General features: G+C 36.5%; 1 long non-coding RNA gene and 1 pseudogene across 2 annotated transcripts; both read right to left on the bottom strand.

The window, feature by feature from the left end:
• Nucleotides 1–7,946: 7,946 nt before the first annotated feature.
• LOC142179477 (uncharacterized) lies at nucleotides 7,947–8,989 on the bottom strand. Of its 2 annotated transcripts, XR_012707730.1 has the most exons (4): nucleotides 8,841–8,989; nucleotides 8,544–8,611; nucleotides 8,342–8,451; nucleotides 7,947–8,215 (listed from the first exon to the last, which is right to left on the bottom strand). It is a non-coding gene; the product is annotated as an uncharacterized LOC142179477 (long non-coding RNA). The 2 variants fall into 2 exon arrangements; XR_012707718.1 differs by having other exon boundaries at nucleotides 7,947–8,451.
• A 19-nt stretch (nucleotides 8,990–9,008) lies between these two features.
• On the bottom strand, nucleotides 9,009–15,894 carry LOC107800525 (uncharacterized; annotated as a pseudogene).
• Between the last annotated feature and the right edge of the window lie 380 nt (nucleotides 15,895–16,274).

Raw genomic sequence — 16,274 nt, 5'->3', positions numbered from 1 at the left:
TTCATCCGCAGACTGACGGACAGGCTGAACGTACCATTCAGACACTGGAAGATATGCTACGAGCATGTGTTCTAGATTTTAAGGGGAATTGGGATGATCATCTTCCACTCATAGAATTCGCCTATAACAATAGCTACCATTCCAGTATTAAAATGGCCCCATATGAGGCACTATACGGGAGGAGATGTAGATCACCAGTTGGATGGTTAGAAGTCGGTGAAACAGAATTATATGGGCCAGATTTGATTCACCAAGCTATTGAGAAGGTGAAAGTGATACATGAGCGATTGAGGACGGCACAAAGCAGGCAAAAATCTTATTCTGATGTCCGACGTCGTGATCTAGAGTTTGAGGTTGGTGACTGGGTTTTCCTGAGGATCTCACCAATGAAGGGTATTATGCGTTTTGGGAAGAAAGGTATGCTGAGTCCAAGGTGTATCGGGCCGTATAAAATTCTTCGACGGATTGGACAGGTTGCTTATGAGTTAGAATTGCCATCCGAATTGGAATTTGTTCACCCGGTATTCCATGTATCTATGTTGAGAAAATGTATTGGAGACCCTTCTCGAGTCATCCCTATCAAAGATGTACAAGTTACAGAGGACCTATCATATGAAGAAGTGCCAGTAGCGATATTAGATCGGCAAGTCCGCAAGCTGAGAACAAAAGATGTAGCTTCCGTCAAAGTATTGTGGAGGAACAAAAATATGGAAGAAATGACATGGGAAGCAGAAGAGGAGATGAAGTCTAAATACACTTACTTATTCCAGAATAAAGATAACAAGGATGCTGGTGGAAGACAGAATACATTGGAAGGTGAAACGGCTCTATGAGGTAAGCAATAATTTGAGAATACTCCTCCTTAATACAAAATGGTGATATGTAGATAATGTAAATACGCATAATGCTTTGTGTAGCCTTGTGAAGCCATATGTTGGGCTTAATTACATGCAAGTTTTGCTAGTGACCATTTTATAGGGGAAAATTGATCGGAAATTTCCATTGGAATCCACGATGATTTAAACTCCCCATAAACCCTTACATTCGAGGACGAATGTTCCTAAGGGGGAGGGTGTTACAACCCATATCCACATGTGTTAGTTCATGCCATATATTAGTTAACATAAATCCAAGAAGGAATTATCTTTGAGATGATAAGAAGTCAATCCTATTGGTCTTAAGTGATACAAGAGTGTATAAGGGTGATTAACCAGTATTAGAAGTTAAACGAATCAAGGATGTTGTAACTCGAATTTTCAGGTAATCTAGCGGTGCTTAATACACTCAAGAGGTCATTTATGAAGGTATTTTAATCATATAATATCCGTATCATAAGTCTTGAAGTCAAACGAGTTATGAAACAAAAGTCGACAAAAGTTGTCGCAACTTAGGTTCATAATTTTACTTAAACATTAGGTCAAATGTTTCTAATCTTTTCTCATAATTTACAAGGAATTACGGGGTGATCTACTAACCAAATTAAATATCTATGAGTCTATTTTCCAACGCATTAAACCGTTCATCGATACGATCTCGGAGTAGAGAGATATTTGCGTTTTCGCGAGATTGCGCCAAGCACCTCTCTATGGGGCCCACTAAGTCGGTTTAAGATATTTGGACCTATATAGGATGCCTCCAACCCGTTTTAAGTCATTTCTTTTCACTATTTTCAGACCTTAGAACCCTAGGAACATCCTCTCAAGGTTCTCTCAAGATTCAAGACCCAAAAAAGGGCAAACAACACAAATCAAGTGTCGGGAATTCCGTGGCGCTAGTAAGTCTCTTGTTCTTCTTGTTGTTGCTCATTTTTGTGTCGTTTCAGCTCGTGTGGGAGGTTGTTTTAAAGGGTTTATGTTCTGTAAATACTCCCTCATGTTCTTAATATCAATCCTAGGTGATTTCAAGCCTTCTAAAGTGATTCTAGTGCCGAAAAACACTAATTGATCGCTAGTTTCGCTTTTTGTTGTTGTGGCAGCATTGGAGGGATATTTCATGGAAATTTAAGGTCAAATTGGAGTTGTTCTTTCTGTATAAAGGTAAGGAACCTCTTACTCTATATGTATTTAAGATTATCCAAGTTGCGGCTAAGCCATTGAAGCTAGAACTTGTGAGATATATATCGAAAGGCTTGGTAGTAATGTTATTGTTTTGTGGACTGTTTTGCGTTGTTGTTGGGCTGCGTATTTTACTACTATCTTGTGGAGTTTTGGAGGAGGAAGGGTGTGGAGAAACACCATATATATGTAGGGTTATGGGCTTATAGTTATTCGTAACATTTCCAGGTTGTTTGACACGACTACGGTGGTCGTCGTATGTATGGAGTGATTAGGCTATGTGTGGACTATTTTGGGAGGCTCAATATGTTTATTATTGATGTTGTTTGGGCTGTTTGGTGACTGTTTTGAATGGTGTGAGGTCATATATATAGGGGAGGTGTTGTCCGTTTCATCGTAAAATAGGTTGTGGTCGATACATAATAGTTATGACGCTTAAATGATAACGATAGTATCGTTTCTCTTATTGTAGACTAAGGAGTTTTAACAATTGCATAGCTTGAGATTGGGGCAGTATATACAAGGTATGTGAGGCTATCCCTTTCCTTCTTTTGCACGACTCCGATTGTACATAATGTAATGAACGAGCTTCCAAAGATACTCTACTCTTAGAAGCTAGCAGTACTTACATTGTTTTCCCTCTTATGGAACGATTGATGTTGATGCTGCTTCTCTTATTCTTATGTTATCAATGTTATTGGTACTTCCTGATTCTTATAAGGTTCATAGTGAAGAGTTAGTCCTAATAACGTGTACAGAGGATACCGACCTTACGTCACTCCGAAAGGTTTAGAATGTGATTCCATGAGTCGAGCATGCATTATATATATGTATCTATTTTACTCTACCGAGCCACGCTATAGTTGGCCGGGTACGGCACCTATTGTGCAACCACTGGTCAGTTGGGTTTTACCGAGCTCCACGTGGCCGGGTACGATTCTACCGAGCCTATTATGGCCGGGTACGATATGATGATAATGATGCCCACAGAGGCGAATGCTTTAAAGTTTTATGTATTTATACATATGTATCATGCATTTCATGTAAGTAGCCCTCAGAGGTACTAAGATGTTACAGGTTGTATATTCTCTATCCTTGCTTACATTACTGGTCGTATTTATGGTTCCTTGCCTTACATACTCAGTACTTTATTCGTACTGACGTCCTTTTATTTGTGGACGTTGCATGTCATGCTGCAGGTCCTGATAGACAGGCAGGTGCAGCTCCCCCACCACAGTAGACTGTCCAGTTCAGCGGTGATTGGCGAGATCCCTTCTCCGGACTTGCCTTGGTCTTGGTATGCAATTTTTGTTATAGACATTATGGGTATGTCAGGGCCCTGCTCCGGCTATGTTGCAACACTTATGTTCTTTTAGAGGCTCATAGACAGGTGTCGGCTCATGTATAGTTTGGTATGCCTTGTCGGCTAGTTTTTGTTGTATAGTCTTTCATAGTAGCGTGGTAGCTCATACCTTATACGTAGTTTCTTGATTGTCTGGTCATCCCCTGCTATGTATGTTCATGCCGTCATATTTTATTGCTGGTTGTCCATGATCTAGGTCTACCATTTATATTGATCTCGTCAGCCTTAAAAGATAATAATGAAGGTTAGATGAAATGTACGTTGGTGCTCGGCAAGTGTGGTCGGGTGCTAGTCATGGCCCTTCAGTTTGGGTCGTGACACATCACCTGTTTCTAATTGAAATCTGTGTCTCCGAGACCTTAAAAACCTCATTTAGAGTCGCCTCGATTTGTGTGCGCAGTCCGGGCGCATAGCCGGAAAGCTTAAACGTGAAATCTTGTGAAAATTTCTAAATTTTTACCTCGAAATGAAAAAGTTTGACTCCGGTCAACATTTTGGGTAAACAAACTCGGACCCATGATTTGACGGTCCCGGAGGGTCCGTAGGAAAATATAGGACATGGGCGTATGCCCGAAATCGAATTCCGAGGTCCCAAGCCCGAGTTATGAATTTCTAAGTGAAATTGTTCTCTGAAAATGTTTAAAGAAAAGGGAAATAAAATCTGATTAGAAAGCAATGGTATCAGACCCGTATTTTAGTTCCGGCACCCGGTACGAGTCTTATATATGTTTTGAATAACTCCTGTAAAGTTTGGTAAAAAACGGACGTCGTTTGACGTGATCCGGACCCAAATTGGGAAAATTGATGTTTAAAAGGAAATATGAGAAATTTCATGGATCTTGAGGCTCAATGCGATGTTCATGATGTTATATTGGTGATGTGATCACACAAATATGTTCGTAGGGTATTTTTGAGGTAGTGTGCATGCTTGGTTTAGAGTTTCGAGGGCTCGGGTGAGTTTCTAGTAGGTTCCGGGATGCCTTAGGCTTTAAAAGATCAGATGTTGCAGGTTCACGAATTTTGACAGGTCTCTAAACCCTTTTGCGTGGCCCGTGAGGAAATGCGTGCGGCCGCGGAGGGGCCAGCGCGGCCGCGGTCGCCTTTGAGCGGTCCGCGGTGGGTGCTGCGCGGCCGTGGTCGGCTTTGCGCGGTCTGCGCGGGGCATATGATCCGCAGGTCTTCAGGGAGCCTGCGCGGCCGCGGTCCTTCTTGCGCGGTCCGCGGTGGGAACTTCAGAGGGGTATAAATACACGTGAATTTCAGTTATTTTACACTTTTCAAAACCCCAAAACATAAGAGGCGATTTTCCAAACAACTTTTCTTCTCCGAAACGATTGGTAAGTGATTTCTAACTTATTTTCTTCACTTCTTAACATCTTTTAACATGATTTCAACTTCAAATCAAAGATTTTCATGGGGAAATTGGGTGATTTGGGTAGAACCTAGGTTTTCTAAAATTGGGGATTTGGACCTCAATTTGAGGTTCGATTTCAAAACAAACCATATATTTAAACTTGTGGGGGGAATGGGCAATCGGATTTTGGTCCGAACCTCGGGTTTCGACCATGTGGGTCCGGGGGTGAATTTTTACTTTTGGGTAAAACTTTGGAAAACTCATTTTCATGCATTGGGGTTGATTCATTTAGCATTTATTAATGTGATTAAGTAACATATGACTAGATTCGAGCGGATTGGTGGTGGAATCAAGAGGTAAAGCTATAATTGAGACTTGAGTGGTGTTCAAGGCATCAAGGTAAGTGTTTGGTTTAACCCTAGCTTAAGGGATTAGGAGTTGAGTCATATTTGCTACTTGCTTCTTGTTGAGTACGGCGTATAGGCATGGTGACAAGTATCTATACGTTGGTGTCAAGCATGATCGTGGGTCTTAACTTGAAAGTTGTTATGTTTTTGAATGACACCTTATATACTTTAATTAATGATCCTCTATGATTAAGTATTTCCATTAATTGAACTGAGTACTAGCAAAGTGAGATTGGTTATAGCTGATTCTCCCTTGCCGGGATGACTATTTCGATATCCTTGTTCCCTTGCCGGGAAGTTATTATATTACTTATGTTCCCTTGCTGGGATTTCTTGTGATTGTGTGATGAACTGAAATGGGAGCGGATGGTACGCCTACCACAAGACATTATGACATGGGAGCGGGTGGTACGCCTACCACAAGATTGATGAAATGGGAGCGGATGGTACGCCTACCACAAGATATGATGAAATGGGAGCGGGTGGTACGTCTACCACAAGATATTATGAAATGGGAGCAGGTGATACGCCTACCACAAGATATTATAAAATGGGAGCGGGTGGTACGCCTACCATAAGATTAATGAAATGGGAGCGGGTGGTACGCCTACCACAAGATATTATGAAATGGGAGCGGGTGGTACGCCTACCACAAGATATTATGAAATAGTAGCGGGTGGTACGCCTACCACAAGATTGATAAAATGGGAGCAGGTGGTACGCCTACCACAAGATATTATGAAATGGGAGCGGGTGGTACGCCTACCACAAGATTGATGAAATGGGAGCGGGTGATAAGCCTACCACAAAATATTATGAAATGGGAGCGGGTGGTACGCCTACCACGAGATATAATGAAATGGGAGCGGATGGTATGCCTACCACGAGATAGAATGAAATGGGAGCGAGTGGTACACCTACCCACGAGATATGAGAAATCGGATCGGGTTGCACGCCTGCAACAAGAGGAAACTGAAAGTGAAAGTTGCCTATATTTTATTCATTTGTGATAGAAGTTATAGTGCTAGCTTCCTTATTATTCCCCGTTATTTCTTTTAACTGCTATCCTCGAAGCATGTTCCCCTTCCCCACCTTTAACTGCTTATTATTTGTTTACTTTTCTGCCATATATTATATAATTGTACAGGTTTATCTGGAGTCTGGTCCTAGCCTCGTAACTACCTCGTCGGGGTTAGTCCAGACACTTACCAGCACATGGGGCCGGTTGTGCTGATACTACGCTCTATGCCCTTTTGCACAAATCCAGGTTTTGGACAGCAGCAGTAGCGCGGGAGCCAGCCTTCAGTCCAATGAGACACTGAGGTAGCCTTGTAAGCGTTCGCAGGCCCGGCGTCTCCTCTATCTTTTATTTACGTCTGTTATCTCATATATTCGAGACAAACAATTTATATTTTCTTTCAAACGGTTGTATTTAGCACTCTTAGAAGTTCGTGAGTAATGTGACACCAGTTCTTAGGTAGAGGCATATGTTGATTCTCGCACTATTGTTCAGTTTCATTAAATTTATGTCTTCCGCTTATTTATTTAATTCCATTACTTTCATGCTATCGCTGATAATTGTTAAAAGAAGTAATCATTAACGATGTAAGCAGTTAAGGATTGGCTTGCCTAGCTCTCATTAGTAGGCCATCACGACTCCCGAGGGTGAGAAATCTGGGTCGTGACAGGGTTGTTGCTTTTTGTCCATCTGGAAATCCGAGGTAGTCCTGCCGGCGTCCACAGGCCTTGGCGTCTCCTTCTATCCTTTTATTCTATTTATTTCATGTATTTCAGAGACAGTATTGTAATAATTCTTTAAGACCTTTATTTGTAGTACTCCTAGATAGTCTATGAAATTGTAACACCAGTCTTGGGTAGTTTATGTATGGATTGGTAGTGGCATCTTTATTAATATACTACGTTTCAGTCATTCGCTTTTAAATTTCCACTGTTATATAATGTTGGCTCTTAATTGTTGAAAGATTAAAAAGGGTGAAAAAGGTAAATAATTCAAAAAGGTTGGCATGCCTGGCTTTCACTAGTAGGCGCCATCACGACTCCCGAGGGTGGAAAATCCGGGTCGTGACATTTATATTTAATAATAGTAAAATATTATTTGAGTAGAAAATCAGTTCAAATATAATATAAAAATCTATTATCATGGGGATATTTTGTTTCTCAATTTCAAATCTTTATGCAATCTATTTAACATTACTTTTATTTTTTTCTGGTATTGACATTATTGAGTGGTAATGTATTGCCAATATAGGGAATTCTTATAAAATTAGTTATTAAACCTTCATGCATATTTTAAAAAAATAATAATTTAATAGGTAAAATTTTATTAATTTAAAATATTAAATATTAAAAAGTTAATATAAAAGATATTATAGCTAAAAGGGGTTCAAATTAAATAAAAAAGGAACGTATTAGATACCTTTCAAAATCTGCATAAGGCGATTTCCATACTTATATTAATTGGAATTATATGACTAAGACATATAAGTTATTATTTTAAGTGAGCTAGGCATTAAAGAAACAATAATAATAAACAATAGAAAAGATAAACTTTAGATACTAATAAAGAAGATTTTTGAAGTTCTTCAACAATTTTGATAAAAGGAAGCATTTTTATTTATAAAGGTTAACCGTTCTTAAATGGTATTAGTATACGTACCCGCGCGAAGCGCGGATTGTTTCAAAGGAGAAAAATGATATAGTAAAAACATGTATTTATTGTAGACTAAATTTAGCGATCGCATTCAAAAGAATTAAATCAGAAAACAAATATATGAACTTTTATGCAAGGGACCACCAATATTTATGCACAGAAACATGATTAACAGAGAAGGTTGGGTAACTGCGATAAGCCAAAAGCTAAAGTAGATTTTCTGAAATTTACTTCCAATTCATATACACATCGTCCATAATTGCAGCTCAATATCGCATATTTCAGTTGACTTCACGATAAGTGTTCGCTCTATTTTACATATCGTTAATGCCGGTCATTCAAAGGTTCTCAATTAACTGTAGAAACCTACACTACAAAAGAGAAAGCTGAGTATTCATGAAGGATGCATGCTCAACTTAAATACATCGTATAAAGGACTCACATGGTCTATATTTTAGGCAAACCATTAACTACAAAAGCCTACATATTTACCTGTTGTAATTGTCCAGAACCGCTCCTGGCCAGCAGAACATTTGATTTACCGCATTTAGAGCTTTGAAAAGAGCTTTAACTGTATTATGTGAATTCCTTGAACCAACAACCTGCCGGAGTATGATGTTACAATGATGGGCACAGAACAAACACCAAATTTCAACATTATGTGACCTGGTTGATAAGAATTATAATACAATACCTTTGATTTTACATTCCTGAACCCGGCTAAATGCAAAATTGTTTGGACGGTTCTACCTGCTTCCATCCCTATTTAGTAGGAGCGGGCCACATATATACATGCATTGAGGTGCAAGTAAGCAAAGGTTCAAGACCAAAGAGTCAAACAATGAAAAATAGAGAAACTTTACCCTTTATGAACAGAAAACTAAGACTCCTCTTTTTTTAAGTAGGCATAAAGAGAAAGTCACGATGCATTTGCTATGCGTATGAGAAAACAAAAGCTTAACAAAAGAATGACTAAAATTCACACTCCAACCTTGGTCTTTTTGTAGGTTGTTTGAGCAAAATTGTATGCTCCTGATGCCGCTCGACATAATGTAGGTTCTGAAAGCATTTCTCATATGTCTGCACAATTCATTTTAAAAACAAAAGTCTTGTTTTAGCAGAGTTGCTGAAAGACCAATCATCCAGTCCAAGGCATTGATCAAAATGAAAACACGCCTTTAAATGGAATGGTGAAATAATAAACAGACTCCTGTACCTTTTGCAGGGCAATGGGAATAGCTGGACCTTTTGCTTTTGTGAAACCAACAACTCCGTGATAGTTCCCACAAGCCAACAAAGCAGTATACTTGACAACTTGTCCTCCCTGTATCACATTTCAGCCATAATTTGTGAAATTATTTATTCAAGCTCCATTAAAAAAGAAAGAGAAATCCATTGGGATAGCCGCATTACCTTAGTGACCTTACATGTCCTATTGACATCAATGAGTTCCACATCAAAACCCTGCCATTGTCAAGAAATAATAAGTGAAATGAAAGAATTATCGCGTCCGATTCCGTGAAACATAGATTTTACGAAATAACTTAGAATATATACCCATAAGAATCATAGACATAACATCGGAGAGTGATAATGTTAATGTAACGTTTTTGAAGAACTAATAAGAGTTCTCAACATAGAAACAAATATATGCAAATGTGGAAACAGGGTTCCCACTTCACATTTCACTTGAGGGTCTTAGGAATACCAAAGATATTAGCACATAAAATTGCAGGAATGTTGATATAGAAAAAATTGAAAAGAAGACCATGTGCAAACAGATTTTATATATAGAGAAAGGCACTTATGTTGTAGAATGTTGACATGCACACAATTTGTCGAAACCTTCATCCACAACCAAGAAGTTTGAAAATTCTCCAGTGTTAATGATAAGACACGCAAAATATGATGGTTAATGCAATGAAACATGAAATCTAAATGTTGACCTCCACACACGTTGCTTTAAGTTAAACATTTGACAAAATATAAATGCATTGGCTAAATGTTGAAGATTAAAAGCTACCTTGATTCCCTCAGATAATGCCCATTCCTTAAAGACATCTGGCTCTACACAAACTATTGCTATTAAAGAGGAAGTAAAGCTATCACCTGCAATGTTTTAGCAGTGAGCAAAGGAGACACCATTTAGTGAATCCGTAAGAGAAAAGTTCTTTATCTACGTACCATAGACAAAGCACTGCGCAACAAATTTGCATTTGGCATAAACATTCTCAATTTTCTCAAGAGCTATGTATTAACGTTATGCCAACTTGAAGATATTCTTCTTCCTATTCATAATGAGCATTCACAGATCGAACTACCACTGTTATTATATATTTGCGAATTAAATTCTTCCTAACTAATATTGCATACCTAGTAGCAATCAATGAATGTGAAATGATGGTTGGTAATCCATATTCTTGCAACTTGACAATTTAACTGAAGTGATTGACTGCAAATATAGATATATAATTTAACAAATAAAAGTATTTCCCTGTGACTAAAAAATAATTAAGCTATAATAACATATCAAAGTAAATTAAATTTAGAAGAATGTTTACCTCATCTAATTTTATTTTGTTTGTAGTATGACCAACTATATACTGAGTATGTACACTGAATTTGTTGTTGGTGCTGCTCATTTGATACTTACTCATTAAAAACTTCTATCTTCTAAATTTCGGAAAACTTCTTTATACACTACATTGTAGCTTCATTTGTTATTTTCCCATCTTCATCATAACATAAGATCTTTAACCCTTTTCTACTTGTTACTCTTGAAAGTGCAATATATAGTTGTCCATGAGTAAACACAGGCTTCTTCAAAAATAATCCCACATTACATAATGACTGACCTTCGCTTTTATTGATGGTCATGGCAAAAGATATAATGACTGGAAATTGCCTTCTTTGGAACTTAAAAGGAATTCTTGCATCAGATGGAGTAAGTGTCATTCTTGGTATAAAAACTTTATCTCCAGCCATGTTTCCTGATAATACTTTGGCTTCAATTACCCGATTTCCAAGTCTTGTGATGATCAATCTTGTACCATTGCACAATCCTGACGATTGATCTATATTTCTTAACAACATCACAGGAACACCTACCTTCAAAGTGATAGAGTGATTTGGAATACCTGAACATTTAATACTATTTAGGAATTCAGGTGTATGTACATGTTCCAAAGATGTAAATGCATGATCAGACTTGCAAATTGTATCTGAACTTAAATATGACTTATCCTGACTGTTGTTGAGAGAAACCATGTATTCATTCACCGATTCTACCATCTGAAGAGTTGGCGCAAGAATTGCTCTTTCTTGAAGGTATTTTATATCCGTGAAATGTCTCAAGAAATCAGAATATGTACTTTCTACAATTCCAGATATTGGATCATCACAATTATGTATGAGAAGATCATCATGTATTTCTACTTTCTTAATGCCATCAATGGAACATCCAATATTTCCATCACCTATTGCCAAAATCCAATCAGAAAACTCTTTTAAATCATCCAAATCAGCACCAGATATATTTCCTTGCAATCTCATATTTGTTGTTAGCTTTAAAACCTGACAGTGGGGCACAAATATGAAGAATTTAGAGTTGCTTTAACAATCTCTTGCCTAGCACCTTTTGTAATTACAGGCAAGATTTGTCTAAAGTCACCTCCAAGAACAATTATTTTACCTCCAAATGGCCGATCTAAATTTGACGGATCTTTAAATCTTAGAATATCTCTAAGAGTTCGATCAAGAGCTTCAAAACAGTATTTATGCATCATTGGTGCCTCATCCCAAATGATCAATTTTGCCTTCACAATCAACTTTGCCAAAGGAGCACCTTGTTTTATATTGCATGCTGAATCTTCAGTTGGATTTAGAGGGATCGCGAATCTCGAATGGGCAGTTCAACCTCCTGGTAACAAAAAAGAAGCAATACCACTTGAAGCAACATTTATCACTATATCGCCTTTAGATCGTATGCCAGAAGACAATGTTTTCCAGATAAAAGTTTTGCCAGTTCCTCCATGACCATATAAAAAGAATAACCCTCCTTTATCTTCATTCACTGCAGATATGATTTTATCATAAACAGACTTCTACTCGAATGTTAATTTCATTAATAATTGTTGATGTTCATGTGTCAGAGAATGCCTATTAAAGCGCAATTCCTCATTAATTAGTCTGTTGGCACCATCAAATTCTTCCTCATTGTAATATGGTCTTGGCATTGTCGGAAAATCGTTAAAGCTTTTTCTACAACCTTTTAAAATCCTGTCCAGCTTTTTCAAGCAACGATTTTTCAATTCATCATCGGTTAGTTCAGCCTCTGCATGACATAAAAATGTTATAGTTCAAAATAAAATATATACTCATACTTTAAATTCAACCATGTAGTTTCATGTATATATAGTTTGTTTGTATGAGTATACAGATCATTGGTTTTTATATGTTATAGAATAACATATCTAAGCATGGATCTGGAGTACTATTTTTTGTTCTTTTAACTACATGTATTAAAATAAGTCAAAAAAAGTTGCAATTTGTGATGTCATTTAGAACATATACGAACAAAATGTAGCGAGAAAAGAGTGATATTATAAATTGATCAAATTGACTTTATCAATAGTTAAAAGTAGAGAGTTGTCTTCATCTATCTGACTACCAAATTCAAGAAAGTAGAATATTACAGAAGTTATCATGTATTAACATTTATTCCTCATTTAATCCATATAGCAGTAAAAAATTATTTTAATATGAAAATTTTATCTTTTAATACCTGGGTTACTCAATAATGTTCTTTCTTCACGGAGAATATCTTCTGACAATAACTGCCACGATAATTGCCACACAATTTCTGGCCGTGACAATGAATTTGATAACAACAACATGACAAATAACTGTCTTAGATAAGATGGCATTCCCCAAGTACCTGCTTCCTTTATAACATCGACATACTCTTTGTCGTCATCCAACAACCCAAGTGCATAACATGCATCTCTAAAGGTAAGATAGTTCTGATTGTTAATTCTTCTAAGTTCTTCATACGAAGTTGGACCTTTGATTGCATTCAACAACAATCTGAGATAATATATCTCTCCACTTCCTGGAGTAACAAAGAAAATCCTCCCAATAGAAAATGCAGATTTTATCCTCTTTTCCCATTTTTTAATTTTTGGTTCCACCAAAAGTTAAGAGAAAATTCTGCGTAAGTCAAATATCTTGCTTCCGAATAAATTTTGTTTGCCTTAAACCATCCTAAAAACATAGATTCCTTTACAGTTGGTCTATTGGCAACATTATCAATTGGATCATCATAAGAGAAAATGACACTTTGTTCATTTGGAAGATGGGATGATAGTCTTTCCACTGACGGTTCTCTATGATGAATTGGGAATTTAAATATTCTCCAAAGCAGCTTCACATGGGGATATGCAGCGACAATCGTAATACATGTTGATTTCATCAATGCTTGATGAACCATTATCATGAGTACTTTAAGAAAAAGCAGCAGTTGTACGATCATGACATTTATTGACGTACTTAAATAAGTATTTAATGGATCTGGTTTGATTGCACCACTCCACATTGATATGAGCGCCATATTTTAATAATAAGAAGCGATTGCGTGGCACCACATACCTGTTATCCAAATGAATACCATTTTTCATAATTGTTCTACCATTATCCCTTCTTCTGTAAACAGGATACCGTTCTTCATCAACCGTTGTTGCATCAACAAACTTTTTAGGAAAGTGTTTTGTACATCTACCATTCTGCATGCAAGGAGAAGATTTCCTAGTAGAACCACATGGGCAGTGCATCATTAAATATTTTACGGCATTATAATAATTAGAATCACCCACCTCATCTGGTATTTCTGCCGAAATTAATCGATCAATATCTGACGCAGATGGAAATTTATTATGCTCATGAAGAAAAAGTAAGATATGAGCATGAGGCAGCCCTCGTTTTTGGAACTCGATGGTGTAAATCACTGCATTGGAAATTATGCAAGTTTATTAGAAAAAACAATTGTCTAAATCATAGGAAAAACTCACATAAAATCACCATCTTTATTTCAATTAAATTCTAAATGGTGTATACCTGCTTTACTTGTCCAAAAACTTGATTATCTCTCAAATCCTTTATTAAGTGGTCTAATTTAATTTTGAACACCCTACTTAAAACGTCTGGACGATCTTCAGGATTCAAGCCCATGCTCTCCACAAATCTAGTAATCTCTGGCCACTTAGAATTGCAAGTAAATGTGATAAAAAGATCAGGGTACCCAGCCCATTTGTATATTGTCATAGCATCTCGATAATTCTGAACCATATATCGTGCACCCCCTGTAAAGCTTGAAGGTAGAATTATCCTTTTACCTTGGTATGAAGGATCGATGTCAACATGCAATATAGCATCTTCTAGGACTTTATAAGAATAAACTCTTAATTTCTTTTGATGACTCCTTATAAATTTCAACCGAAAAGATTCTATTACTGTATAACCATCAACTAAAAATTGCCGAAATAATCTTCCTGAAGACACAATGGTGGGAACTTCATCTTTTCTTTCCTAAATTCTATAAGCGAAAAATTCTCGCATGCTTACACATTGCCTTCCACTCGATGATTGATCACCTTGACTTAAAGGAATGTCCTCTCTGTACCCATCTTCACCATAAGGAAAAAGCAAAGGATATTGTAGACCTAAATATGCAACATTTAGTTCATTTATCCTTTGTAGCTGTCCAGATTGTGTTTCTATAATGATATCGCGATCACTTCCAGAAACTTCAAAATCACCAACCACTAAAGCAGCTACTTCTGGTATTGTTGGTAAGTTTTATATTCTACCATCAGTATTTCTCTTCCCTATTAATCTGATTTAACATTGGAGTCTATATTCTCTTGGAATCGATCTCTGACCATCCTAAATGTCTTTGCCAAAACATTATTGTCATCAACCATTTGTTTCAGATCAGAAACAATTTCAGCATGAAGCTTATTAATATCTTGGCCACGACTGAAAAAATATATGAAATCAATAAAGGTTTTTAAATTAATTGTTATTTTCATATTATTATATAATAAAGGTATAAGGCTAACCTAATAGTGTTGATTCTATTTGTAACTTCATTCTCTGTATCATATATATATAACTGTGCAAATTTTGGAGTAGATCCTTCAGGAGGTAGTAAACTCCCAATTTGATGATAGTTTTGACCACATAATCTGAACATTCTTGGCCCTTTTTTCTGGTTGATAGAGATATCAACCTTACCCCCCATTGACGTAAATGAGAAGATATAGTTATAACTCCTAATATTTTCTCGAAAATGGCTACTTTTAGGACCTATATTAAAACCATTGCAAAATGCTAAATGTGAATATAAGTAGATTTGAACATGTTGATATTAAAAGTTATAATTCCTCTAACCTGATCCAAATAAGAGTTGTTCCAAAACTTCAGGAGGCTTCTTAAGATCTGGAAGCTTTATTTTTCCGCGATCACAATACATTGTGAAAATAGGTTTTTTTGAGTTGTAATGCTTGCGGATTCTTTCTTCATAGCAAAAAAGCGCCTCGCACTTTTCGTATTCATATGTAGCATCTCCTATGTCCCATTAATCTGTACTTGCAATAGTATATAAAGTCAATGACAAAAGATTATTGATTTGTTTTATCGAACTGCGTTGTGTGAATAAAGAGTTTCTCATAAGTACCTTCAGTGTAAATTTCGCCATATTCAACATCCACCTCTAAGAAAAGTAGTAGTTAAATCAATTAATAGGGATGATACGTAGATATATATATATCTATATTTGTCAATATAGATTGTTCTTTAATAATAACAGAAAAGTGCGAAGGTATGGTTGTCATACCTGGATATTCTTCATCATCTTCATATCCTATATTATTTTGCAACTGCCATGTTATGTATAAAATTGTGAGTGTATATTGATCTAAGACTATTATTACTGCTACTTCTGCTCCGCCAATCATCCATAGGCTCTCGTAGAGAAGTTTTCCCCTCATTGCACACTTTACTTAAAGTAACTTTAGATTCATATAGCCACATGTAGTATAATGTCATTATATAAAGGTAAATCAATATCTCATAGAAACATACTTTGTATAACAGTGTTGTTTATATCAGCCTCGATTTCTAGTAAGAGAGTTACAGTAATTAATTTTCATTAATGTTAACATTGTATTTTATTTTTAACTAATAACAATGAGAATTTCAAATGCTTACCTTCTATTATTGGAGTTTCATTTAATTATGGCAGAGAATTATGCATTTGCATATCTACAAAGTAGTAGGATTGTTAGTACTAATTGAAAGGTTAATATGACAATCAAACTTTTAAAATCTTCTTTGGTTGGAGTGTAATTTAAATCGGGCAATATATTGT

This window comes from Nicotiana tabacum, chromosome 1 (assembly GCF_000715075.1).
Source record: "Nicotiana tabacum cultivar K326 chromosome 1, ASM71507v2, whole genome shotgun sequence".
Classification (NCBI taxonomy): Eukaryota; Viridiplantae; Streptophyta; class Magnoliopsida; order Solanales; family Solanaceae; genus Nicotiana; species Nicotiana tabacum.
The sequence above is the reverse complement of the archived record's forward strand: the minus strand, read 5'-3'. Positions and strand labels throughout refer to the sequence as shown.